Genomic DNA, 27,952 nt, shown 5'->3' with positions numbered 1-27,952 from the left:
AGGATAAGGTAATAAAAAACCAACTTCGGCTATTATTTTATAACATGTTAAATTTTAGATTTATATTTTTATGACTGTGTAAAAACGTAAAAACTGATTCTTTTAAATATATGTATACAACTCTCATCTTTTGACCAAAGCATTGTCAATTAAATTTTTTTAGCAAAATATTTTGTTTCATCCACTTTAAAAACTGCCGTGTAATGCTTGTACAAATTCGGGGTCAAAAAATTCCAAAAATTAAGTTAATGAATATTTTAATTTAAGTTATTACAGAATCGAGATTTTATACAAACTTCAAAGGGTTTAAGCATTGCCAAGCTCAGATGCATATAACTTTTTTGAACGTAATATCATTCAAGTTTGTTGCACCCTATATATGGTACTGAGTCATATTATCACCCTCACTTAATCTAAATTGCACGATTCTATTATTCAATTTGATGGGAAATATATTAATATTTTATAGAAGTTAAAGCAAATTTGCACCGTATCTTGGTTAAAAGTACGGAGATTGAAGTGCAACAGACTTTTCTTTGAGTATAGCGAACTGTGTAAATTGTGCTGAGGCTTATTCTTAAACATTTATTTGAGAAATATACAATGTTCAGAAATAATGCGCTTTCAGAAAACATTTTAAACGATTCATTTACCTCCAAAAATTCTAATTAGTAATAAGATGCGTATAATTTATTAAAACCGAAAAATCTTCAGCTATTGTTACAAAAAATTATAGATATATGGAGAAATAGGTGAAATATAAAAAAAGCAGAAAAAGCTAAAAATATTTACATACTTCCTATTATTGCCTGTCTACAGATAACCTATTTTTGAGTTCTTTGATACATTTAGAATTGAGAAGAAATTAAAGATTAATTTCAAATATTTTTATGATTTTTAAAAATAAAGGAATTAAAAATTTAAATTTTACGTTTTTAAACTATGTAAACTACAGTAAATTAAAGAAAATATGAATGCATCATACACACATAGTAGATATAAGCAATGTCCCTTATCGCTGTCATTTAACATTTAAACTCTGTATGAGTGCACTAAGCTTCCCCAACCAAACTCAATTTTTCATTTTAGCTGATTGGTAAAATTTTATTTGACTAAATTAAATGATGCCTCAAATGAAATAAGAAAAATTCTTTATAAAATTATACGCTCAACTTTAGCTGTTTTACAAGCCCATCCATTTAGCCTTTTATACATTAATAGGATTTCACAAATTGATGTGACCGAAAACCTCTTGTAATCACATGTTTAACCAACACATCCATCTAGTCTTTTATACATTAGTAGGATTTCACAAATAGATACGGCAGAAGACCTCTTGTGATTACATGTTTGACCAACGCATCCATGTGGCCCTTTATATATAAGTAGGATTTTTCAAATTGGTAGGTCCAAAAACGTCTTATAGGCCGGGATAGCCAGGTAAGTAGGGCACTGGGCCCATGTCCAAGAGTTCGTAGGGTTCGATCCCCTCCGGCCGGTAGTAAATGGTGACTGATGCATGTTAAGTCTGTCGTGTCACAATGTCCTCCATGTTCCCATAACAAATCAAAACTTCTGGGGGTACTGATCCAGGAGTTTCCTTGTCTTCTGGATTGGTTCAAAATTAAAAGGCTACTTAGTTGAACATTAGTTGTCGTAAACCCGATATTGGGTCTGCTGTTCAGCGACGGATATATATTTTTAAAAAAAACGTCTTATGATCACATGTCTGACTAACACATCCGTGTTGCCCCTTATATATTAGTAGGTTTTCATAAATCGATACGGCACGCGACCCCTTGTGATCACATGTATGACCAACTCTATGACCTCTACTCTACACTCTCAGAAAATCGATTCAACTTTGAACCATAGCTTGAGATTTCACTACAATCTTAATCATGTTTCCGTCCAAGCTGTGCCATACTATCAGGTAATCACACAATAGTGTGGTTCAACACACCACCATATTAAAGTTGTTGAAAATTTGAACTTTATTATGGTTCAAGCGTTGCATAATTTCGAAAAGTGTATATGATATAAATACATTTTTTTTTAATAATACAATGAACTATGAAATAATTTTAATTTTATGTACACCAAAAATGCTTGCTTATTAATTTAATTTCTCTGCGCAAAATTTATGTATTTTAAAATACGGTTTTATTAAAAGAACAAGCAATCCGTTTATAACAAATTAAGCAAATAAACAAAAAAGAGAAATTACATTAAATTAGTAATCTTCTCCATTATCCCAATAAAGGATATTATAAACTACTACTGTTAACAGATTTCGAAGCCATGTAAGTCTATACATTTTCGTCTCTAAGTAATCAATCATGGAGCGTAAATGCTACAACCCCATGTTTGACGCCAAATTAATTTCTGAAGTTTAATCAATTATCTGCCCCATAAAATGATTTGTCAAATGAGTTGAGAAAGTAATTTATTTATGCAAGTACCAAACACTTAAGTGACAAAAAGCTGACATTATTTGAACAAATTGATTAACAGTTTATTTTGCATGAAACATCTAACAAAAATACACGAATTTTTCACTTTATTCGAAAAAAAATAAGGTTTTGGATAACAACTTAAAGCTTGAGCAAATTAAAAACTTTTAAACCATTCCGTTTACTTAATTTAGACAATGTTGGTATCAAAACGTTAAGAATCTTCTAATGCAAATCCGATTAGAACTCGAAATTTGAAACTATTTTCAAAATGTTGAAATATTCGTAATCTTTCGGTATCATACTTTTCCCAAAAGAATTAAATTAAGCATTTTTAGGAGGCTTCCCCCCTGTTCGCTCTTTTCACCAACTCACGTGATTGTTCCTAGTTCATCATTATTTTTTACTTAATTTTCGATATTAAAAAAAAAAAAAGATTACTTGGTTACTTACAAATTAACGAACTGTACTTAAAAAAAAAATTAAACTTAGGAATACAGAATAAGTGACACAACTGGACTTACTTTTTTTTTCATGTCAAATTATAATCGACTTACTGCCAACATTGCTTGAATAAAAACTTTGGATGATTATTCGGTTCCCCAAAACAAACAAGTATATTTTCTTCATTAACTTTGCTTTGTAGTACATAGTTTGTTTTTTTATTTCAATTAATATGTATTACCGACATCAATGTAGCATCACTGGTGTCAATGATAATATGACGATTTTTTTCTAACGTACGAAGTAAGTTAAGGAGGTCTACTAAACACGTTTTAAACGAATTATTATGAATAATATAAACACACTGTTTTGAGCCACGGCGTCTCAGGGGATAAAGCATTCGTCGCATCCCAATGCGATGACCCAGGTTCGAATCCCAGAGGTGGCTGATTGATACGAATTTTGCTCCCGGATTGCACCGACTACAGTGCTGACGTAAAATATCTTCAGCAATAGACGGATCATGGGTTAGAATCCCCTTGCCGTCGACCTCACCATGGGAGGTTTTCCTTGCCATGTAAAGCAAATGCTCCATCAAAAAATCCTGCGCGAAAGCTAGTTTTCTCCAATGCTTAATCAAGGAGTTCTTTGTCTTCTGGGTTGTGTTTAAAATTACAAGGGTGTGGAGTAGAACATTGATAGCTATAAATTTTGAATTGGGTCGGCTTTTCAACGCCGGCTATAAAATAAAATAAAATACGTGGTTCCAGATGACTTTAGGAATACTAAGTTAGCGACGTAATCCTCCATGCTACCACGGCAAACGTTGATTATTGAATTTATGACATAGCGAATAAAAATAAATTAACATTAGAGTAAGAGAAGTAAAGTAAGTGAGACTCCTTTTTTTATCAAACAGAGCTGTAAGTTGGCAAACACTACTGATCTTATCTTAATGTTTGGAAAAAAATCGTCCGAATTTTAATTTCAAAAAATCGTTAATGCTAAACGAATTTTCAAACGGCTTTACCGAACAAACCAATTGAAAATTTCAAATAAATTTCGGTATCGAGGGTTAAAATTGCTCCTTGCAGTTGTTATCCGAATTTCAAGACGATAGCTCAGACGGTTCTGGAGTTATAAGAAGAGAGAGATACACACACAAACAAACTCTTCTTTTCATTATTATTGATTTAAAAAAAAGTTTTTTCAATAAGTTTTATTTTTTAAGAAATATTCAAATGGTTTATTTCAAAATCTTGATTTTGGTTTTTAATATAATGAAATTTAAAATAGTTCAAAAAGTTTTCGATTGCTAATATTGGGTGTACAAATTAGTTCGGTCCGTTTTTAAAAAATGGCTCTGCTGTTATGAATGTTATATAGTGACAGCTGGTTTCGGCGGTTTCAGAGAGATTAAACATCTGACAATAATTTTCAGTTTATATCGCCTTGAGTTTCATACAAAAACCCTGTTTTTCACTTTGTTGAATATGGCAAATTTTGCGGTAATGAAGCACCATTTGTGGGAGGTTTTATGTTTCTACTTTAATTGGAAGAAAAGTGCAGCTGAAGCGCATCGAATGCTTGTAGAAGTTTATGTTGACAATGCTCCAACTGATAAATCATGCAGGGTATGGTTTCGACCTTTCGAGAATGGTGAATGGTGAATAAAGAATGGTGAATGATAAATGGTGAATAGTTTTGCATACTATGAGCTGCTACAACCTGGTGATTCCATTACAGGCGATCGGTATAGGCTACAATTGATTCATTTGAGCCGTGCATTACGAGAAAAAAGGGCGGAATACGAGCAAAAACATGACAAAGCTATTCTTCTGCATAATAACGGTCGATCTGATGTCTCAAATGTCGTAAAAATTATTTGGAAACGCTTAAGTGTGATATTTTACCGCACCCGCTGTATTCACTGGACATTGCTCCTTCTGGTTGTTCCGACGGATGCAGCATGATTTTGCAGGTCACCAGTTCACTTCTTTCACAGAAATCAAAAATTGGCTCCTAACTTGGATCGCCTCAAAAGACGAGACATTTTTTCGAGATGGAATTCGAAAAATGCCTGAGAGGTGGGAAAAAGTAGTAGCCAGCGATAGACAATACTTTGATTAATCTGTTCATTTATTTTGTTCTGAAATAAATGCATTTCTGACTACAAAAAAACGGACCGAACTAATTTGTACTCCCAATACTGTGATTTTATACAACATTCTTCGTTTTAAATTTTCTCAGTTAGTTTCAGAATGAATTAGCATTTTCAGCATAAATAAATGAGGTATCATTTTCGAAATATTTATATTATTTAATACGAGGGGAAATTAACTCCCATAAGTAAAACGTTTCTTAGTTTCAATATCCTTAGAATTCCCCTCCCATACTTCAAAATAATTACATGACAATTTGACATCGTAATCTCGAGGAGTATAACAAGAACAAGATTATCACTGTTTAGACTTTATATTTAAAAGAAAAACCTTTCTCTTTATCTTAATAAAGGAAATATAATTATTAAAAAGCAATATGTAAAGCTCAAGTTTGTTTACCAGTCATTTTCATCTTGACAGCGGTGAGAAAAACTTGTTCTTCTTCAGAAGCTCTTATCACGAAAAACAATTCAAAATATTCATTAATATTATGAAGGGGATAAAAAATATCTGAAACTCCTTTGCAGTGTAAAAAGCTATTGGAAAACAATCATTTTATTCAGAGGGCAAATGAAGAAAACCTTCGTCTCTCCTCCTGATTCAGCTGATTTTTACCTCTTCAGTAAGGTGAGACGTACTCAAATCTTGAGGGCAGCCCTCGAAATTCCTTGACTGTCCTTAAAAAGAATTTTAAACTCTTTGCAGACAGAAAATATCCCCAAAATTTAACATGTGCCCTCAAATGTCTCAGATCGTTCTTTATATGCCGTAAAGTATAAAAAGAAAAATCTAAAATACGATTTTTATTTTTTTAACCAATAGTATAATCTCACAAAGAATACAAACGAAAAGAAAGCGCAAAAAGATGAAAAACCATACTCGTTTAATTTCAGCAAAAAATAAACACATTTTAACAGTCATGAACTCATTCATTTTACAAGTGTTGAAATGCAGAATATCCAATTCAAGTTATATTTCAGAACTGCTCAGTGATGAAATCAAGTTCGATAAAGATGAGGTTCTTCACCTGGTATCATCTTTGTTGCACTTATAAATTAATATTTTCCATAAACATATGGGTGCCCTCAAATCTCAAAATATTTTGAGGACGCTCCGCTTGCCCTCAAATCATGATTTAGAAATCTTTTCTCTCTACTCTTCACTCACGCGAAACGTTGGCTAGATAGGTAGGTGGGTACTTTATTTACGCCGCACTAGAGCTGCACAATGAGCTGTTGCTGACGGTCCTGGAAACATCCCTGAGGATGATCCGAAGACATGCCATCGCAATTTTGATCCTCTGCTGAGGGCATGACTCCCTTACTTTAGTAGCCCGACGACCTGCACGCGTGAAGTCGAGCACTTTACGATAGAACAGTTTAACTAGGACATATACAATGCACCCTCTGTCCCTACACAGGCTTATCAAAGTGGTCACCCACCCGCTTACGGACCGCTACTAGTAATGCTTGACTTCGATGTTCTGCTGGGAACCGTGTATTTCCGATCAGTTTGCTGCGGGACAAACGCTGGCTAGAACAACAACCTTATTGGTATAGAGAGCGAGCAGCAGATTAGTGTAGAGCAGTGTTTCCCAAAGTGTGGTACGCGCACCCCCAGGGGTACGGGAACAGTTTAGCGGGGGTGCGTGTTCTTATGCGAAATATCTTGCAACAAACGAAAATTTCACAAAATTTTATTTAAAAACAAAGCTAGCCCTGAAAATTGACGATTACGTATTTTTCTATTGGCTATTTTTTTGCAGAGTTAGCAGTTAATAATTATTAGTGTCAACAGCCAGTTGTGATTTTTAACTTTTCTGCAATTTTTTATTAGTGGCACACAGCGTTACGAAAAATTTAGAAAGGGTACACAAAAGTCATAAGTTTGAGAAACACTGGTGTAGAGAATCGAATGATAGCCCAACGCTGCTGCTTTGTTAAGAGGACGCAATACCTACCCTCTCAATGCCAGTTGCTAATGCTTTTTCTATGGGAGCTTCATTTACTAATAACTTTTTTGCATTTTGATATTTTGAAAAAATTCTTTTAGAGTTTGAAACTTCATAGTTTACTCTAAGGTTTTATGAAATCGCTTTTTGTTTTACCTTAAATTTTAAATTATTAATGGAGTCTAAATATCGGTAATAGAAATATCTTCTAGAAATCCGTTTTTTATCAAAATTCATTCAGTAAATCCTTCTTTTTGGGTTCACGTACTCGTTCAAGCTACTAAAAGAAAAAACTAGTAATTATTTTCTTCAATTATGAAATGTGTTATTAGGAAAGAAAGATGAAAAAATTCTTAAAAAAATTCGGATGACTTTGTAGAGAAGTAGATGAAATGCGTTTCTAAATGCTGCAAATAAAACATAATTGGATTTCAACAGTGATTTTAAAAAAAATATTCGAATAGAATCATTTTATTCGAATCAGTAATTAGAATCCCTTTATTAGAATTAACGATTGGAATTGCATGATTCAAATCAGTAATTCCAATGAAAAGATTGTGAATATCATGGTTCGATCCGAATAGTAATTTAAATCACTTGATTCGTATTGGAGATTTTAAAAAAAATTGATTCGAATCGGTTAGAATGACTAGATATGCATCAACGATCCAAATGCTTAATTCAAATAAGTAATTTGATTCCCTTGAGTCGATTCAGTGATACGAATCACTTAATTTGAACCATGTGATTATTTAAATTATGTGATTCGAAAACAGTAATTCATATTCGAATCAAGAGATATAAAATACTCATACGTATCACTGAAACGAATCAAGTGATTCGAATCAAGGGATTTAAATCAAAAGATAACAGTAATTCATATTCGAATCTAACGATATAAAATACTCATACGTATCACTGAAACGAATCAAGTGATTCGAATCAAGGGATTTAAATCAAAAGATACGAATCGAGTGATTCAAATTAATTGAATCAATTGTCCGACTCACTAGATTTGAATCAATCAATTCGGACATCTGATTTGAAGAATTAAGAAATAATAAGAAATTACTCGGATCATTGATTCGAATCAAGCAAATCACTATTCGAATAATTTGATTCATATCACTATTCAAATCAGTAAATAGAATCAGGTTATTCAAATCAGTGATTCGAATCAAGTAATTTTATTCAAGTGTTTTGGATAAACGGAGTGATTCAAATCATTAATCATGATTACATACTTTATTTAAATCTACTGATTTAAATCACTATTTGAATCAAATATTTTGGGGACTGATTTGAATAAACTGATTTGTAAAAAGTTATTTGGATCACTGATTCGAATCAAGTGATTTGGATCACTGATCCTGCTTGGTGTTTAATAATTCATAAACGTAGTTCCACCGGGAAAATGGGTAAAATTATTAGCTGTCACTTTAACTCTTAGCAATACTTTTAAAATGCCATTAAAGGATTTTAACAATATTTAAATCATATTTTTATGACGAAAAAACAAAGCAAATGTTATACGAAATGATTAAAATTATTTTATTCAGATGAAGCTCTTAATGCGATGTTTAAAAACTATAGAATAGAAATTAGAGAATAAAAACTTTTAAATTCTAACTTTATGGGTTTACAAACAAAACAAATTATTTCCATAATTATATATGACACAAAGGAATTTTATTCAACATTACATATAAATTTCACATAAATACATCATCCATAAGCTAAAACTAAATTAATTTAATAAAAAGTTGCTTAATCATTTTTTATAATTGCTTCAAATGAAATTTTATGCAAAATTTTAAGGCATAAGACATAGTTAAAAACAAAACTCTACGAATTTAAGTTGTTTTTGTAAGTTAAACAAAACAACTTACGTTGTTTTTGTTAGTTAAAATATTGCTATTTTTCTTTCTTAGCAGAATTTTTCATAAGGAAACATTTAATTACGTTTACCTTCAACATTAAGGCATTCTTCATGAATGATATAATTTTTTTTCTATATTACTATCTTTATTAACTGTTTTGTATTCTTTATAAGAAGTGATTCGAATTAGCAGATGATTTATACAAACTGGTCAATTTTCTTATGCAAAGTTCTTGGAAATATGAAGATTATTGAATTCAAGAGAGATTATTTGCATACTTCAAAAGAAAGACACAATTTTCGAATTTTCAATACTATTAAATTTATTTAAATAAACTCATTTAAATTTTAACAATTGAACAAAAAATTTAATATAACTGAGGAGAACCTACTACTTATACTTCCATCATCAGCACTAATTAATTAGCATATTTAAGCATAGATCCCAGAGCCATTAAAATCTCATCTTAGTACATCAAAATTTGATACTTAAGACAATATTAAGATGTTATATTTTTTCTAATTGTGTGCTCTGTACAATACGGTAAAAAAAAAACAGACAATTCTGAAAAACTTTTGATCTAATGATCAGATCATCAAGTTCTAGAACTCAATCATAATGGGGAGGGGGTGCCCTTCAAATATGCTAATTAATAAGTTCAGACGATATTTTAAGCTACGAAATCAGACACAAAATCGTACTTTCTCTGAATAAGCAGATTTCTTTTTCCAGCGTATTTGGAATCTTGACCCCAAAATATAAGCGGGTAACCACAATCTGGGGAACATGGTCCCCATAGTTTGGTCAGGAGAATGATTCAAAGTTTGGACCCCTTTGTATGCTAGTTTTACTTTTTTCGTATTTCGTCATACCTCGAGAGCTTTTTGAGCGAATTGGAAAACTTTTGCCCATAGTTATAAAATTCGTTTATCGAAATATAATTCAGTGCAAAAAATAAATTTTAGTAAATATTTATTACTCAAATAATAGTCAAAAATGAATCTTGCATAGTAAAGCAGATAATTTGTTACATCATTTTAAAGTATGTAATTTTACACGGCAAAATGCAAAATTTGAGCAAAATTGTTTTAATAGTTCCTGAGAAAACGAATTTTAAATGTCCGAATTTTTTGAAATTCAATTTCTTAGGAACTATTTAACCAATTTTGCTCAGATCTTGTATTTTGGCATTATAAATTATATTCTTTAAAATGATGTAAAAAATTGCAAAATTTTTTCCCCATTCTTAAATAAAATAATAAACATTTATTAAAATTTTGCGTAGAATTAATTTTTACGTGGAATTATCTTTGGATAAATGAATTTTATAAGTGTGTGCAAATATTTCTCAATTCGCTTAAAAAGTTTTCGAGATGCATTGAAATACGCAAAAAGTAAAATAACATTAAGGGATCGAAACTTTGGAGTGCTCGTGTGATCAAACTGTGAGGACCATATTTTGGGGGTCAGAAATCCGAATCCGTAGGGGGGGGGAAACATGTTTTCAGAGAAAATACGCTTTTGTTTCAGATTTCGTAACTAAAATATTGCCTGCACTTATTGATTAGCTTATTTGAGGTCACCCCTTTGACCATTAAAGGCCTGTTTACACGGTCCAATTTCTTGAATCCGAGAAATTGGACGGATTTCTCTGTCCAAGAAATTGGATAATTCGTTGACACTATCCAAGTTCTTGAATGTCACTGATTCGTTGAAAGAAAAACTTGCGCATGCGCATTGTTCATATTCAACATTATAAAATAATACTTACATAAGTTTAAAATTACTAAATAAATTCAACAAATCATAATAACACAAATAAACCGCAACAGATCAATTTATTTGGACTAAAATATATGAAAACAGACAACATCAAAACGACGTAATTTGCTGCCTGCTTGTTGATGTCACAAAACCTACAAAACCACAAAGACGCTGATTGGTTAAGGGAGAAAAAACTTGGATGGAAAGTAGAACATGCTCTACTATCGTCCAAGAAGTTGGACCAAGTTCTTGGATGGTTGTTTACACGATCCAAGCTCAAAGCAAAACAAGTTTCCATCATTATCAATCAATCTCTGTCCTAGAAATTGGATCATCTAAACAGGCCTTAAGATTGGGTCCTAGTATCAATCATTATATAAAAAATAACAGCAATAAAGTCAAAATCCGTTTTTTTATTATTATTATCTGTGCACTGTACATTTCAAGGGGTATGATAATTTTTCATCAAATTTAAATAAATTTTCTTTAATAATGCTATTTAAATTTTGATGAAATGCCCCAACCCCTATAGGGAATGCCCTATAGTTTGAAGAACCCCTGAAATTACATAACAAAATAAAGCACTACAAAAATTAAGAATAAAATAAATATAGCTTAAGAATTGATAACTGCGGAGAAACTGAAGCAATAAAAATAATTTATTCATTGATAAAATTTATTTATAACTTTATAACTATTACAAGTGAAAATAGAAAATTGCCCCTTGACAAAAAAAAACAGAGGATAAATAAAATAAGAAGTTTTTTTGTTAAAATATATAATATTTGAAAAACAATATTAAAAAAAATATGAAACAATATATCAGAATTCTTGGAATGTTCAGTCTAAAATACAATATTATAAAAATAATAATGTAACAATTTTACATAACATTCATCAGAGTCGCTTGATTATTAATAATAAAAAGCTCTTAAAATATTTGTATAGCAGTTTATCTAATTTTTAGGATTATTTTGGCTTTCAATTAAATCTCTAGTTCTTTGTAAACATAAATTATGATATCAAAAGAACATGTACTAAGTTATACAAAAATCTACAAGTATCACATGCAACACAAATGTATAAGTGTAGAAAACTGTTATTTATGAAATCTTAATTGATATTTAAATTAAATTTTTTATGTTAAATACCAACTTGCATAAATAAATACTTAAAAAATAATAATTCATTTTATTATAATCTACAATTAAAAGCTTTATGTTATTCTATTATCATGGTAGACAGTGATGTTTTGTTTTTCCGAGATAAAAATTAAGAACTAAATACTTGTGTTATATTGTTGACTCGCCTATATGATCTCTTTGTATGAATGGCTAGGGTATGACTACTTCACATTTGGACTATCTTCTTGCTTTTAGGTAGAGAAATATTGGAGAACCCATGGTGTAATGGCCAAATAATAGAATTTGATAATATACCAAATGTGTTGCCAGTTTCTCTATTTGAGAAAAAGTTTTTTAACCAAGTGGCTTTAATGGATTGAATCAATGATTTTTCAAAAATATCACAGTTGATTGACAATTGATTTAAATGAAATGATTTAATTGATTTAAATGAATGATTTTTTTTAAAAACATTAAATGCTTTAATCACAATTTAAAATATGCTAATCCTAATTTATGAATACTTAGATTTTAATACCAAAGTTTTATTAATTTTTTTTACATAGTATATTCATTCAAGAAAGATTGATAACAAAATGAAATAAATATGATACGTTTGCCACTAATCCTACCAATACTCAAGTTGCAAATGTAAAAAGTTCAAAACCATATTCAAAACCAAATTGCACAGCCACCAACTTTAAAACTTTTTGCAAAACAGTGAAGGTTGTGACAGCGACAAAGCAGAATAAAAACATTAAAGTATGCCGAAACCCTATTAAATTTTGAAAACACTTTTAAAAACCACAAATTAAATTTATTATAAAGTCTGTTATATATATGGCTGAACTATTTATATATTATAACGGTCAAAATCAATTAAACTGGAAAAAAATTCAAATATTAAAGCAAAAATTTTAGCAAATTTTTACCATTAGAGCAAATTTTCAAAAAAAGTAAAATTTAGAAGCTACAAAATTAATGCTTATTTTTTTAATTCATTTCTGTAAATTTCAAGTTTAATTATTTTTAAAATTACTAATCATCTTTCGTATTAATTATTATTAATTTAATTATTAGAACTTGTATTGCCTAATATGCTTTATATTATAAAAGGAACTTTATTAAATAAGATTACTGCATAAAAAAAGCTAAAGTTGCAACAAAAAATAAAGCTTTTGTTATCAATTCTACTAGAACGAATTAAATTCACAGGTAATCCCAAATTTAAGAGGAAAATCAATAAAAGATTTTAAGTAAAAAATCATTAAAATCTACAGATAAAAAGAATCTGGATATAAAAATATTTCATATTGAAATCAATATTTAATAATTTAAATTATCCACAATAAATGCTCGAAGTAAAATTATTTATATCAGCAGAAAATATACTGAATAGCGTATGTAAAAATTAATAAAATATATTTAATAATATATGTGGTAATTAATAAAATATATTTAGTTACATAAGTAACAATTAATAAAATATATTCTATAACAATATTTTGTATTAATTAATATACACTCTATAACAAAAAAATCGACGCACCAAGAAGGAATCATCCGATTGTTTTGAAATTTCGGTTATAGTGGTGCATGGCTCGACCTGGCTGGAATGATGCCGACTGGGGACGTATAGTCTTCAGCGACGAATCCCGCTTCCAACTGTGTCCTGACGATCATCGAAGACGGTTTGGAGACGCACAGAGCAGAGAGGCGATCCTGCCTTCACTATTGCACGCCACACCGGCCATCAACAAGGCATTATGGTCTGGGGTGCCATTTCCTTTGACAGTCATTAGAGGTACACTTACTGCACAGCGATGCGTCGACGACATCCTAAGACCTGTTTTGCTACCGTTCCTTTTGCAGCGCCCTGGGCTGGTTTTTCAGCAGGACAATTCCAGACCACTTACGGCACGTGCTGCTATGAACTGTCTGCCAGCTTGTCAAACTCTTCCTTGGCCTGCCAGATCATCAGATCTCTCTCCCATTGATCATGTCTGGGATATGATGGGAAGGCGATTGCATCTGGCACGGAATGTTGATGACCTCGTTCGACAATTGGATCAAATTTGGCAGGAAATACCGCAAGAAACCATCCGGGAGCTTTATCGGTCTATGCCACGCCGTGTGGCAGCTTGTATCCAGGCTAGAGGTGGGTCAACACCTTATTGAACTTGTTACTATAACTCAGTAATAAATTATTCAATTGTTCTGAAATTTTAATCATTTACTGTTCTGTACATTGTCTTCCTGTCCACCAATTTTCGTTTCAACCAGACAACTCCTTTTTGGTGCGACGATTTTTTTGTTATAGAGTGTACATTAATTTTCATAGTTACATCACAATTCATCCTTAGTAAAATGTAATACATTTATCAATAAGCCAATCATCCCTTATTCTATTTTGCGAGCTGATTGGGGAAATCTCTTTGTTTTGTAAACTATCAATGAGTGGCAGATTTGAAAGACCTCCCCGTTTTGCAGTAGTTAGCTTTAGCTGTTAAAAAATGCAAGGTGGCTAGCTTTAACAGAGAGGAAATTCCTTCGGCTGGGAAAGCGTTAAATACAAATTGTACTCATTATAACAACAATAAAATAAAAAACAACTTTCTCTAAACACAATTGGCGATCGAAATGGGCTGCAGGTGGCGTAGAGCAGAACTCTTTTCCTATGGCAACACTTCACATGCTTTCTCCATTAGCGTGGGGAAAGTCATAGAGGAAGGAAGTACATTAGTTTCTCTCTTGATTTTCATATAGATTAAAATCTTTTAACTTGAAAAACTATATGGAACTGAAAACTACATTAAACATAGTTCTAAAGAAAAGTATCATGGAAATTTTAAAAAATATTTTTATTAAATAAAAAGGAAAAATATTAAGAAAGGGGAAAATATCGTAGTACATTCCTATACAACTGAAAAGAGGAGGAGAGGGAGGGGAGAAGGGCTAAAGGCATGAAACCGGTCTCTCCCCAGATGGCGTATTCGAGTGTTGCGATCGCGAATACTAATAAACTAAAACAATTTAAAATATGACTAAAACAAGTATAAAAAGATAAAAGTTTCAGAAGTCAGATTAATAATCAGATACAGGCTTTAGCTTTCAGATGACATTTAGTCATCGGATTCATTTTCGGATAGATACTTTAGTCGATCAATGTGTTTCCTAACATCTAGGTCCATTTCTGAAAAGCTTGAGTTGAATACGATATGTACCTTTATGTCTTTATATTCCATTATTTCCAAATCCTGCAATAACTAAAGAAAGACAGCAGAATTTTAAATAAGCATTAATTTAAACATTTTAAATAATATAGCAGTTGAATTCTAACAGTACCTATTTCAGGAAAGAAATAGTAAAACCACTTGAATATATGACTTGATTGAAAATAAATTTTAAGAAAATATATTAAAAAAATGGAAATCTTTATAGTAAATAAACATAGAGAAAAAATATTTAGATCAACATGAAAAAATCAAAAAGGTATTTTTATAACTGGCATTGAACAGCTGACTCAATTCTGAATTTACAGCTATCGCAATGTTCAACTCAAAAGACTTGTAATTTTGAACCCAACCCAGAAGACAAGTACTTCTGGATCAAGCAATTGGGCAAACTAGCCTTCGTGGAGAACTTCTTGATGGAATTAACCTGCATTTGCATTACATGGTGAGGAAAACCGCAAAAATCTCCTACTGTTATAGTGACACTGAACTCCAAACTTTTCTGAATGCTAAGAAGTGCTCGCTAAAAATCCAGTCATTACATCTGAAGAATGGACTGCAGATAATTTGTGACTCTACCAAGCAGAAAGTTAGACCATATGTCCCTGTTCAGTTCAGGAAACCTATTTTCTTTGCTTTCCATAACCTATCCCATCCTGGTGTAAAAAGGCACCAAAAAACTTGTCATGGACAGATACGTTTGGCCTGCTATTGCCAAAGACATAGTCGAATGGACCAGAAGCTGCCTGGACTGCCAGAGATCCAAAGTCACCCGACACACTCCAGCCATTCATAGCACCTTCAACAAGGTTCGACCATATACACCTTGACCTGGTCGGACCCCTGCCACCCTCCAATGATAACAGTTACTTGTTTACGTGCATCAACAGATACACCAGATGGACAGAAGCAGTACCACTGGCGGATATTACAGCTGAAACTGTATTTCGAGCTTTTGTTGAGCATTAGATTGCTCGATTTGGTGTGCCTTCAAGAATCACTACAGACCAAGGAAAACAATTTCAGTCATCGTTTTTCACATCATTAGCTCAAATATTGGGCACTCAACAAATTCGCACTTCTCCGTACCACCCAGCCAACAATGGAATGGTCGAGCGTTTCCACCACTCACTAAAACAAGCCTTGATGAGGCACCGCAACAAGCGATGGACCGAAACCCTACCGATAGTACTCTTGGGTCTCCGCTCTGCTTTTAAAGAAGACTTGAAGTGTACATCTTCAGAATTAGTCTATGGTACAACCATAGGGCTTCCAGAAGATTGTACAGCATCTAAAAAAAAGCTTTGCAAACTCTGACTCCGACTCCAGGTTCTGCCCACTGTGAACCAGGAGCATTTGTGCACCGTTCATTATCTGATTGCAGTCAGGTTCTGGTGCGAAATGGTGGAATTAAAAGGTCTCTCCAACCTCCCTATGATGGACCCTACCAAGTACTTGAGCGCACCCCAAAACACTTCACTGTGCTTATACAAGGCAAAAGAAGCACAATTGGCATTGATCGCCTTAAGGCCGTTGGCACCTGAAAAAGGAAGTGAACTGTCTATGGGGAGGAAGAGTGGAGGAAACCTTAGCCCCTGGTGGTCAGTAAAACGGTTAAAACTCCTCAGAAATCTGGGAGGATTGAATCATTATAGTGAGGGTTTCGATTGGCCTGAGGGTCACCCCCTCCATTCAAATCCGGTTTTTTTCTTTGGCAAGTTATCGCTACTTTACTTTCTCGAAATCGCAACTACATACAAAATTTAGACTACCGTGAAAGCGTATACAACAGGTTTTCTTTCTTCTTTTTTTTTCGTTCCTGCTGGTTCGTTGTGTTTTATTTTAGTAAAGGGTCTCAATGAAAAGGCCAAATGTGATCTTCCTTCTATGTAATTCCGAAACTGGTGTTTCAATATGCATTTTTATTTACGCATATAGTTTAATTTATTCAAACATTAAAAGTTAAGCCAATCTTACAGAGAAACACGGGAATTGATTGCATGGGTTTATAAAATTGGTTTGGCTTAATTGTGTGAGGAAGAGTTTAAAATTCAATTTAAAATAAATTTTAATTTTTTTAGGACTGATGTCCAATAATTGCGAGATTATATAGAATGCTTAAGAACATTTATTGAGACAAAAAAAAAATGCGAAATGAATATTTTTTTTACATTGTACACAAAAAATAATGGATTTGGAATCGTTTGATTTCATATATTGCCTGTCATGAGCATCATTTTGCGCTACTATGGTGTTAATTGACTACTCATAGAAATTAAAAAGTCAGTATTTAAAACGATAAGGATTTTCATGACTTATTATACGGCGAAATAAAATATTTAATTGCATTCTTAATTACATTGGTAATGTTAGTGTTTGACGACAACTTTATCAAATCATTACAATATTGTCACGTAGAATAACTAGGACTTAGTCTACAAAGTTGGAGAGCTTTATTCAACACCTACAAAGTACAGTGAACAAAGTAACTGGGACCTCGGCTAGAGACATCCAGTCTTTTATAGGAATAATAACAGGAAGTGACAGGAACGATATGCTAGAACATTCTAGAAACTTCTAGAAGAAACATAAATAATAAATAAAAGCTTATTTTAGAGTTTTATATTTTCTTACAGTTCTGCGGATCGAACCCTGAATCTCAGTCTTTCCAGGACGACTCCGACCTCTCGGCCACACTGACACGTCAATATTTTGAATTGACTCACTATCCGCTTACCCCTTACTAAAAATTTCTAATAAATTTTCTTTTTCTGTTTTATCTTTTAGTTTCTCTGATTAAAGACTAAATCATCTCCTTTTGTTTTTTCTTATAATTATTGACCAATTGTTATTTTACTAACTCTATTGGAAGATAGTTCAAAATTAAATTAACATAAGTTACTATAAGTTCAAATAATAACACGTAAGTACAATTCCTTTTTAATATTTTATTATTCTATTTTAATTTTCAAAATATTTTTGTTACTACATCAATGAAATATTCTTTATACACATGATCATTATTATTATATAACGCATACTATGCATATATAAATCTACATATCAAAAGTTTGTTTACCATACTGATTTACCGCATATTTCTGCCTTACATAGAACACAAAAAATTACTTTTTATTTATTCATTTAAAAAATAAAATTATTTCCTCAAGCAAATTTTATATTTATAACAATTTAACAATGCAAAGTAAATTTCGTTCTACAAAATAAAAATTTGAATAGAAAAATTTTAACACTATAAATAGGAGAGAGATGGGTATAAGTTTCAAATATACTATTTTTGTCTTTAGTAAAATTAAAACTTGCGTGATTAGAAAACAATTATAATAATTTCTCTACTCCCAATAGTTCTCTGTGTGTCGAAAAAATACTATCTTTGTTTTATTCGCTAATTGTATTATTCTGCAAATATTTATATTCTGTGCGAGATAATTCTTTATTGATATTTTGGAATCGAACAAAATTAAAATCTAAATCAAATAAATATACCTTGTTCATGTTGACTTACTTTCTTTTGCAATTTCTTTTTCTATGTAAAGATAACGTAATAGATAAAACGCGTGTGATTATAAAAAACAGAATTATTTTACAAAACAACAGAAAAACAGAAGATTTTAAGAGCATATATACATTTGAATGAAATTTATATAAAAACATCGCATGAAAGAAAAATAATTGGAGAATGGGGGAGAGCAATGTGTTTTAGAGCCTTGTAAGGAACAAAAACCTTTAGCGATATAATAAAAAAATATTCTAAATATAATATAAAAATATTCTTAAAATATAATTAAAAAATTTTATCAAAAATGCTCTAGTAAAAAATATTCGAAGTAATTAAAAAATATTTTAAAAGTAAATAAAGCACTATTAAAGATTATTTATAAAAGTTTGAAAAGTTTTTGAAGATAATTTCCGAGAAATTAAAAAATGGCCAATAAAAACTTTTGGGTGGGGAAAATTTGATATAATGTTTTCTCAAAAAAAGTAACTGCTTTTTCAAATCTGAATTATCATTTTTTCTCCAAGTAAAAGTTTTCAAAAGTACAAAGGGTTTGTATTGGGTTACTAGTGATGAGAGTACTATAACAAAAAAACAATATTGTCCCCCAATCCGATGAAATGCAATACTTCGTTTCAAATGTATTTAAATCATTAATTAATAATAGACACGATATTTTTAAGAACGTCTTTAATTTGTGCGGTTTAATTAAAGACAAGAGTAATAAAAGACTTGAACTAATCTGACTCGTCACTACTTCTTTAAAAAGTGTCTTTTGTGAGCAAGCGACGCGAAGAAAGCATATACATAAACAAAAGAAACTAGAAAGCTAAATCTTCATGCTTTTCTCTTTCGAAAGCCACTACCTTTAGGTTCTCGACTGAAAAAGAGTAGATTTAACTGCAATGTATTGCACAAAAACAGCTGCTCTTACACAAAAGTATTTTTTCAACAGGTGCATAATCATCTTGCTGCTAATAGCTTGGTCTTCTCGCCGACAATGGGCTATTTTACACCTTCTCTCCAGTATTCACTTTCTGAAATAGCCAAACATCTTTACTCTTATTTACAAAAGAATAGGAGAAAGCGTTTGTGTGAAGCAAGGGTTGTCCGAGAGGTCAACCTTTGGATTGACCTCTGGATGGATTTCTTTAGAGAGCTCACTCGAGTCGCTAATAATAAAACCTCCTAAACTCTGAAATAGTTTTAAGATTCGTATTGACTCAAAATACTTAAAATTTATATATTTTATAGCAAATACAATTTTTATTACTTCTCGTAATAATGCCAAAAAAATAAAAAATCTATAAGAAATTTAAAATCAAAAGTTTCTTAAAATAACCATATGCTCGTGATAAAAGAAAATATTGCGCAACGTAAAATTAAGTTAACTGTACGATACTGCAAAACAGAGCTCTCTCATAATTTCTATCAAACTTCATTGAGTAAACAAGTTTTTAGTTCGATTATAATTTTCAGAAGAAAAAAAATTTAATTTTGTTTTCAACTTGTTTGATAAAAAATCTTGTTCCTCTCTTGCTAGAAACAAATTTAATACATATTTGTAAATTTTAAATAAATATCATTAGGATATCATTAACTATTAACAATTAATTAATAAAAATGAAAAGATTATCAAGCATCAAAATTTAAAAACGCTTACATAAATGCCAATTTCGTCAATGGAATTTATGTTGGGATTATTAAAATGATTGATTTTAAAAATTTAAATTAGAACCTTATTTCTCAACCATAATTCATTAAATAAAAAGGAAATGTCACTTTAAATAAATAAATGTCATGGAACTTCAAACTGAGGTAACGTAAAACGGGACACTTACGTTTTGTGACGTTACGTTACGTTATGTTAAATGTTTTCCAGAAATAAAAAAAAATAAAGATAGTATTTGTCTTTTCTGTAGAATGCACACGTTGAGCAACAATAAAATCTATCCAGCCCATTGTGTTTCGTATGCTATCTGCGATGTCAAATCTTGTCTCAAGTATATTTTACTGGTATTAATGTCGATAAGTTAAGTTGACATTCAGATTCTTAGTACAATGAATGCGTTTTATTAGCAGTTAAAAGCTATTATGTCTTTATATGTCGAAATAATTCATAATATTGCACTTTGGATAGTGACTTGCAGCAGATATTTGGTTTTGTTTTGATCAAAACGAAAGCAGTAGGCATAAATGTGTAGCTAAATAGTTGTAGGCGATGTTTGCTCTGAGATCAGAATATCAGTGGAAGAGTTTAAGATAATTCAGGATTCATACAAACCTTAAAAAGGACGAAAATTACGCATCGTTATAAGTTTTATCAACAACTACGCCTTATAATTTCAAATAATTATACATAGTGACGAAATATGACAATTTTAATTTCAAAGTGAATACTAAGTAAAAAAGTTGTTTACTCTTTTTATTAGAACATTGACACCCCTTTTTAAGTATAATATGGACCGTATGAGCGTTGAAAGATGCAATAGCCTGATCCAAAAGCACAATGCATAATAAAGCACATAGAAAACTAATTTATAATGTTGCACTATGTTGTCATGCGGGAACTTTACGCCAAAAGTGTGTTTGGAGATATCAATGTAAGTAAAACGATACTAATTTTCTTAAGGCAAAAATAGGGCAATATATTGAACGTAGCAGAACTATTTGTTCTAGTACAAAAGAAATTAAATAAGAAAATGTACGACTTTCAAACAAATTTTCTATTAGTTTGATTTTAAAATTTAATTTCAAATAATAATAATATGATTAATAATAATATCAATAATAAAATTCCTTTCATTGATAGAATTAATAATAATGATTAAAGTAATAATTATAAAATTACTCATAACTAACAATAAATTTAATACTTTTATTTCGGATTTTCTATTTTATCCCCCCCCCCTCCAACAAAAAAATTTATACATTAAAAATGATAAGTTATGTATCTTCAAAGCTACTTCATCCTAAGTTCATTGGTGGTAACTCTTTACAGCAGTAACATTTTTTTCCTTCATTTTTCTTATTTAGAATAATGTTTTAAATACCTTTTCGAAAAAAAATTGTGAAGATGTATTTTATTAAATATTTAGATAGTAATTTAAAGGAGATATTAAAAAATTGCCCCGAACAAACTATTTTTAATTACTAATTTTCAAAAAAATATAGGAAGAATTTTGTAAACGAAATGATCTTTTTCCCAAAAATTGAAAATGGCTTTAATGTTCAATTTATTTAAACGAGTGAATTATTTGTTAATTACTCTCACGGTTTATAGTTAAACATTATTTCAATCTTGAAAAAGATATTCTTAGGCCGTGAAGGAAAATAAGATCTGAATCACTCATTTCAGTAAATGATTACTTCTTGTCAGGGACTATGCTTCTTGTGAATGTTTGTTTCTTGGCGACCATTGAAATCCACCATTACGAAAAAGATCGCAGGTTTATTTACGACAACCATGAAAATTCACTTATGTCCCCCTCTTCATGCCTGGGGGATTTCTTCACGGTTGAGTGATAGCCTCCTGGAGAGAAAAGGAGGAACTGAAGAACGATTTCAGAGTAGAAAAATGTTTCATACCCCGGAAAAAATCATTTTTTAGCAATAGTTCCTAATGTATAATTTCATATTGTTTAAATTACGTTTAAACTACGTATTTATATGTTTTTTTTAAAAAAAATTTCGTGAATTTAGCTAAAAAAGTAACTTTGTGGAAAACGCTTGAAAATTACTCTAAAATCACATTTAAACTCGTTTTAAAAATTATTAATAGAATTTTAAAATAATTTTTTACAGTAGTTATGTTTGTTTAAATGAGATCTATACATTAATATTAAACATTGAGCTGTCAGGTTGTAAATTATTGAGAAAAAGTGATTTATGTTCTCCCATAGAATAACATTGAGACGTCGATTGAAGCTGGCAACGGTGCCAACGGCCTTAAGCCATATTTCTCGACAGCATCAGACGAGACGTTGACAGGACAAAAAGCAACCCCTAGTGTAGACATCAGTGATTCTCTGGACCCTACTCCAGGAGACAAGGCCCCTGTAATACAACCCCAGACCATGACACGCTCTGGAAGGCATGTTCGCTTTAACCCTCGTTACCTCTGACATCTGTGCTTTCACCACTTGGGAGGGGGGAGTACTGTGGTGAACCACCTTCTCACCAGATGGCGATGAACTTTGCTCGCCAGATAGCAGTGCAAAACTTCTCCCTCAAGGAAATGACTTTTCTATAAGATGGCAACATCTCTTGTGTTCAAACCTTAGTTTCAAGAGTCTGGCAACAGGTCAATTTACAAACTTTCATTTCGATTAGCTGACCGCGTTTTTTGAGATTCTGCTGTCGCTAATCCTGTCTATCTTTCTACTTTGTAACTTAATATAATTTCTTTTATTTTTTATTATTATTATACTGTGTAATTTTTATTGAATTAATTTATTTAATATTTTTAACCTAATTACCACAAATATAAAGAAATTATAGAGATTAATAATTAAGCAAGAATAACAGAGAAAAATTAAGGATTGTACGTAAGTAAACATAGATTAATAATTTGAATTTTATTATGTTAATTATATATGCTGGGGTAATACAGGTAGGTTATAAAGTGGAATACAAACATAGTGAATTTGGGGTGAATTTTTCTAGGGATTTTAAAATCTGAGGTGTAGGAACCAGAAGATTTTATCTAGGTTAAAGTTGATTTTATGTTTGACAAAATCAAAGAAAGATTGAATGTGTGGGCAAATGAAGTAAGATGAATAATATCAGCTCTAGAAATCGTTGCACGTTGTAAATTAGTTAACTATTTATGCATGTAGATTAATAAACCAGTAGGCCACGAGTAGAAGTTTGTAGCGTTCAGGCATGAAAGTTTTCATCTTTTACTCTGAATTCAGCTTTTTAAGCTCCATACATTTATTAATTTCATAATGTTTGATTGCGTTGATGTAGAATTCAGCTTTTTTTGCTAACTGGTACTTTCATCCCTGCACGTTATAAACACTGACAGGCCTAGAGAATTCAGTTCAGCGGTGTCTGAAGTAGAGGGTTTTATATAACATAGCCTAGTTAAAAAGTGGGCCTGCTATTTGAAGCAGATTAATAGATAAAAAAAATATTAATTTAATACAATGTATGTTACTAAGTTTATTTAGGACTCGTAGATACTTAGGGTCTTAGAACTCTATGGTAGAGTTAACACTGCATATGTGACCATGAGCTAGTGTTTCAGTTGAATTGGGTATTATGCGTCATCTTTCCAGCTTACCGACTTTTTATTTAATTCTTCAGTGTAGATAACATGCTTATGACTCCTGTTCTGCTTATGAAAATACTCCTTACACTCAAAGAGTGTTTTTTTATAATCTTCAAAATGAATTTCCTTTTTTAATACAGCTTTTTTAATTCCTTTCAATCTATTTTATTTTCAGTTCTATAAGCATACATTTTACTTCTTAAACCAATAAATTCCAGTATGTTTTCACCATTCAATTCATTTTTCCAACAACCTTTTTATTTTTAGCTGAGTAAAGTGGGTTATACTTAGGATAATCACTTGTATCAAATAAATCAGAATGGTTTTTTATAAATTCGTAGTAATTATGATTTTTTTAGTTCAAATATGTATGCGTCAGTATCGATGTAAAGTAATTTTATATTATCTTTGAATTCATTTTTTAAAACATTATAATAGAAATCATACATTAGGGTCTTGCTTAAATCAAGTACTGCTTGACCAATATAAATTGGTTTATCAAATTTTACAGTTGTTTTATAATTATGTACAGCTACTAAATATTCACTGAATATAGTTCTTAATTTAAAATTAGGCTTATTAATTGCTTTCTGAACTTTCTTATCATCACAATATAATTTAATATTCTGTTGCTTTCTAACTGATTGCATAGATTTTCAAAATACTGAATTTGACATTAATTTCTAAAAATCTTTTTCAAAATCATTTTTCGCCTTTTGTCTTTGTTCAGTATTTAATTTAATATATGGAGCTATAAAGCCTGATTGTGCAAATTTTATACCTCTGTGAATTTTAGTAATTTTCATTCCTAAGTCTGTATGCAATTTTAATATTTTATAGTGTACAACATAATTATTTTTATCATAGAAGTGACATAGCAACTTTGATACTTTTCCACCGGGTGGTATTGCATTCTGTGGTGCAAGTGGAAGGTAGTTGAACTTATTATGAAGTTCTTTTGGAAATAATAAATCAACCTCTAAGACAAATCCAGTAGCACCATCAAAACTATTTGTACAACTGAAGCTGCTTAGCAGCGCTTCTATTTCATTAACTGTCATCCATTTGAAATGTTTTACAGGTAATTTTTGAGATAATGAATGCCCATATAAATTGTTCATATCATTATACTAAATTTGCGTCTTCTCATCGGATTTGCTATACCTATTACTCAGGGTTGTCAAGTTTTTGACGCATGGCGGTTTTTACCGCTCAGCTCAGCTCAGCTTTTTTATATCTTGTAATGTATTGTATTTTTAGTTCTTTAGCAATATTATATAACTCTGGTAGTTTAAGTTTATTTAATTTATGTAAGAGCATTTGATTTTTTCTAATGTATTCACCACATTGTTTGCATTTAATCTTCTTAATTTTTCCTTTCTTTGGTTCTGCAATTATATCCTGATCGAATGGAAACATTTTATTAATTTTCTTATTTTCTCTTTCTTTTTTCTGTTTTATATATTCTCCTATTAACTCATGTTTAGTATAACTCTTCACATATAATATACCTAGTTTTTTATCGATAGTATATAAATCTTTTAATCTATATTGATTAAAACGTTCTTCCATTTTAAGACAACCAATTTATTATAAAAAAAATTATTAAGCACCTATTCCCTTTTTATGTAAATTTGATTGCAAGTGTCTTTGATAATGCGTTTTAGTATAATATCTACCACATTCACATAGCAAACTCTTACAATTTGTATAGATTTTACATTGTTTACATCTTCTATCAGGATTTTTGTACTTATAAAATTCATCGAGATGTTTAAATTCTAAACAGACAGAACACCGAATGTCATCCATTTATTTAAGATAAGATATTTTCAATAAACCTAGTTTAGCTAAAGTTAAAATTTTATTCTCATGTTCTTTAAATTGAGAATTCATGTTCCTAATCATAATTCTTTCAAACTCATTGGTTGCAGTGTTCTCTGATCTGTATAAACATTGCACTCTTCTTTGAAATTCGTTGATTTCTGATTGTTGGGTTGAAATAACTTGATTCATTTATTTATTCTCAATATTTTTTCAATTTAGAAATTTAATACATAATAGGATTATAAATAAAATTGCATTAAATACTCGTACCTTGACATTTTGTTGTATGAAAATAAATATCACAATTCAGGGGTTTGTCCAGGCCGAATTTACTACCGTTTATCTGTACGTTCACAAATTCAATTTTAGATAAAACGGTAGTTTCACAAATTCAACTTTAGGAAAAACAATAATTTCACAAAATACTTTTTCTTAAAATTTTATTTTTGTATCCCTTAAGAAACGATAAATCTATATTTTTACCATGTTATTGTATTGATTTTTTCACAAATTATGTCTAAATTTTCATAAAATAGGTATCTTTCAGAAAAACCTAGACAGATCCGATTGCTGCAATTATTTATGTAGACTATAAAATAAACTTAGATAATCGGTAGTAATATTGGCTTATGTAAAAGCTATATATTATATTCTTAGAAATTAATGATCTCTTATTTTATTTTCCCATTTATAATATTTTTCCCTTTAGGGATATTAAATATTTGAATTTTTTCAATATCTTTAAATGTGGGACCTTTTTTACTAGTTTTCATTTCTAATAATTCATTTTTAGAATATTCATTAATGCCTTTCTTCTCAAATATAGGTTTAAAATCATCTTGAAATTTTATATCTTTTAAAGTTTTATTCATTATCTTCTTATTGTCTTTTGTTTCTATTACCATCATACTAAATAATTTGTTTATTTCGTCTATACCTCTTTCATTATTGTGTTTAGATGCTTGTTTTGTAATATTTTTTTTATATTCCTGTTCTCTGGCTAATAATTTATCAATTATTTCTTGATTTCTAAAATTGGAGTATTTATATATTTCTTTTGTAATATGTGTGTTATTTAATGCTTTAAAAAAAATTATTATCATATCTTTATATGAATCTGGAAGTCCTTTTAGGTTTTTAACACCATTATTAATAGTTTGAATATTATAACCTGATTCTTCGATTAATTTCTGTAATTCAGGTACATTTGTTATTAAATTATCTAATCCTATTAATTCACTCTCACTGGGGGTAAATAATTTAATTTGTTTTTCCATTTAGTTAGATTAATTTTTTAAACATTACCATGCCATACCATTCGGCACGGTACCATACCTCAATACCATACTATATTACCATAATTTGCTACCTTAATACTATACCAGAGCTCATTCTAGGCAGGGTAAACAGGGCGCAGCACCCTACTGCCCTTTTAGTCAAAAGAATCCACCCTGTTGCCCCTGAAGTAAATTAGTGTCCTGATGTATTAAGACTCCATACCCTTTTTGCTCTTTCTTTCCTCAACTCTTTATTTTTTCCCCAAACTCTACAGTGGATTTCTCAAACTTTTATTTTTAACTCTTTTTATTTAGTTTGTCATTGCTGTCAATACAAAGATTTATATGAGAAAGGAAAAATAGCCAACAAACCCCCTTGTTGCACTTGTCTTTGAAAGTTTGCAGTTACTTTCACTATCATTAAATCATAATTATTATTAATCATTTTAATTATTAAATCATAACTAACAAATAAGAAGCATCTCCAGGAATTGAGATAGTCTTGAAATAAGAACTATAAGCATCATTGAGGGAGGAGCAGTTCCATAGATGCTCGCCATTCACGTTTACATGTTCCTTGCATAAAATTTAATCATTAGAGTCAGTAAGTTTAATACAGTGCATGTGTGACTAAAGGTAGTCATGTCCAGTGAGAAATTGGAAGGATGAGACTCCAATAGTTCTAGGAAGTGTTTTTGGGAGACAAGATGTTAGAAGGCCCTCCCAAGATTTAAAAACAACTTGATCTCTCTTGGAGGTTTCTCGCTGGTTTTGAATTTTTTGCTTGATTTAGAGTTCGGCATTTCTCAGGTTAGTGGGTGACACAGGAGGGTCCATGAAGGATGCCCTTTTTGTGAGATTATATATGTTTTTATTTCCACATAAGACACAATAGCTGGGAATCCATTGAAGAATTATTTTCTTACCAGTAGATAGTTGAGTGTTAATAGCAGTTTCATAATTGAATTCAATGACTATAGGCTGAGGTGCATAATTTTAGATAGTGCGTATTTCAGTTTGACGATCAATGAAGAAGGCAAAAGTC

The 27,952-nt window shown here is 30.7% G+C and overlaps 1 protein-coding gene across 4 annotated transcripts in view; it reads left to right on the top strand.

The window, feature by feature from the left end:
• Positions 1-27,952, top strand: part of LOC107447101 (uncharacterized) — an 81,244-nt gene that overhangs the window by 50,680 nt on the left and 2,612 nt on the right. The window contains exon 1 of one of the 4 annotated variants that reach the window (XM_016061916.3): positions 22,804-23,075. The exons of 1 other annotated variant lie outside the window; for it this stretch is intronic. The gene's annotated coding sequence lies outside the window, so the exon portion shown is untranslated. Of the gene's footprint in view, positions 1-22,803; positions 23,076-24,702; positions 24,885-27,952 lie in introns of those variants that run through there. 2 more of the 4 variants (XM_016061917.3, XM_016061919.3) reach the window with 2 other exon arrangements.

This window comes from Parasteatoda tepidariorum, chromosome 1, assembly GCF_043381705.1.
Source record: "Parasteatoda tepidariorum isolate YZ-2023 chromosome 1, CAS_Ptep_4.0, whole genome shotgun sequence".
NCBI classification, from domain to species: Eukaryota; Metazoa; Arthropoda; class Arachnida; order Araneae; family Theridiidae; genus Parasteatoda; species Parasteatoda tepidariorum.
This window is presented reverse-complemented; position numbering and strand designations above follow the sequence as displayed.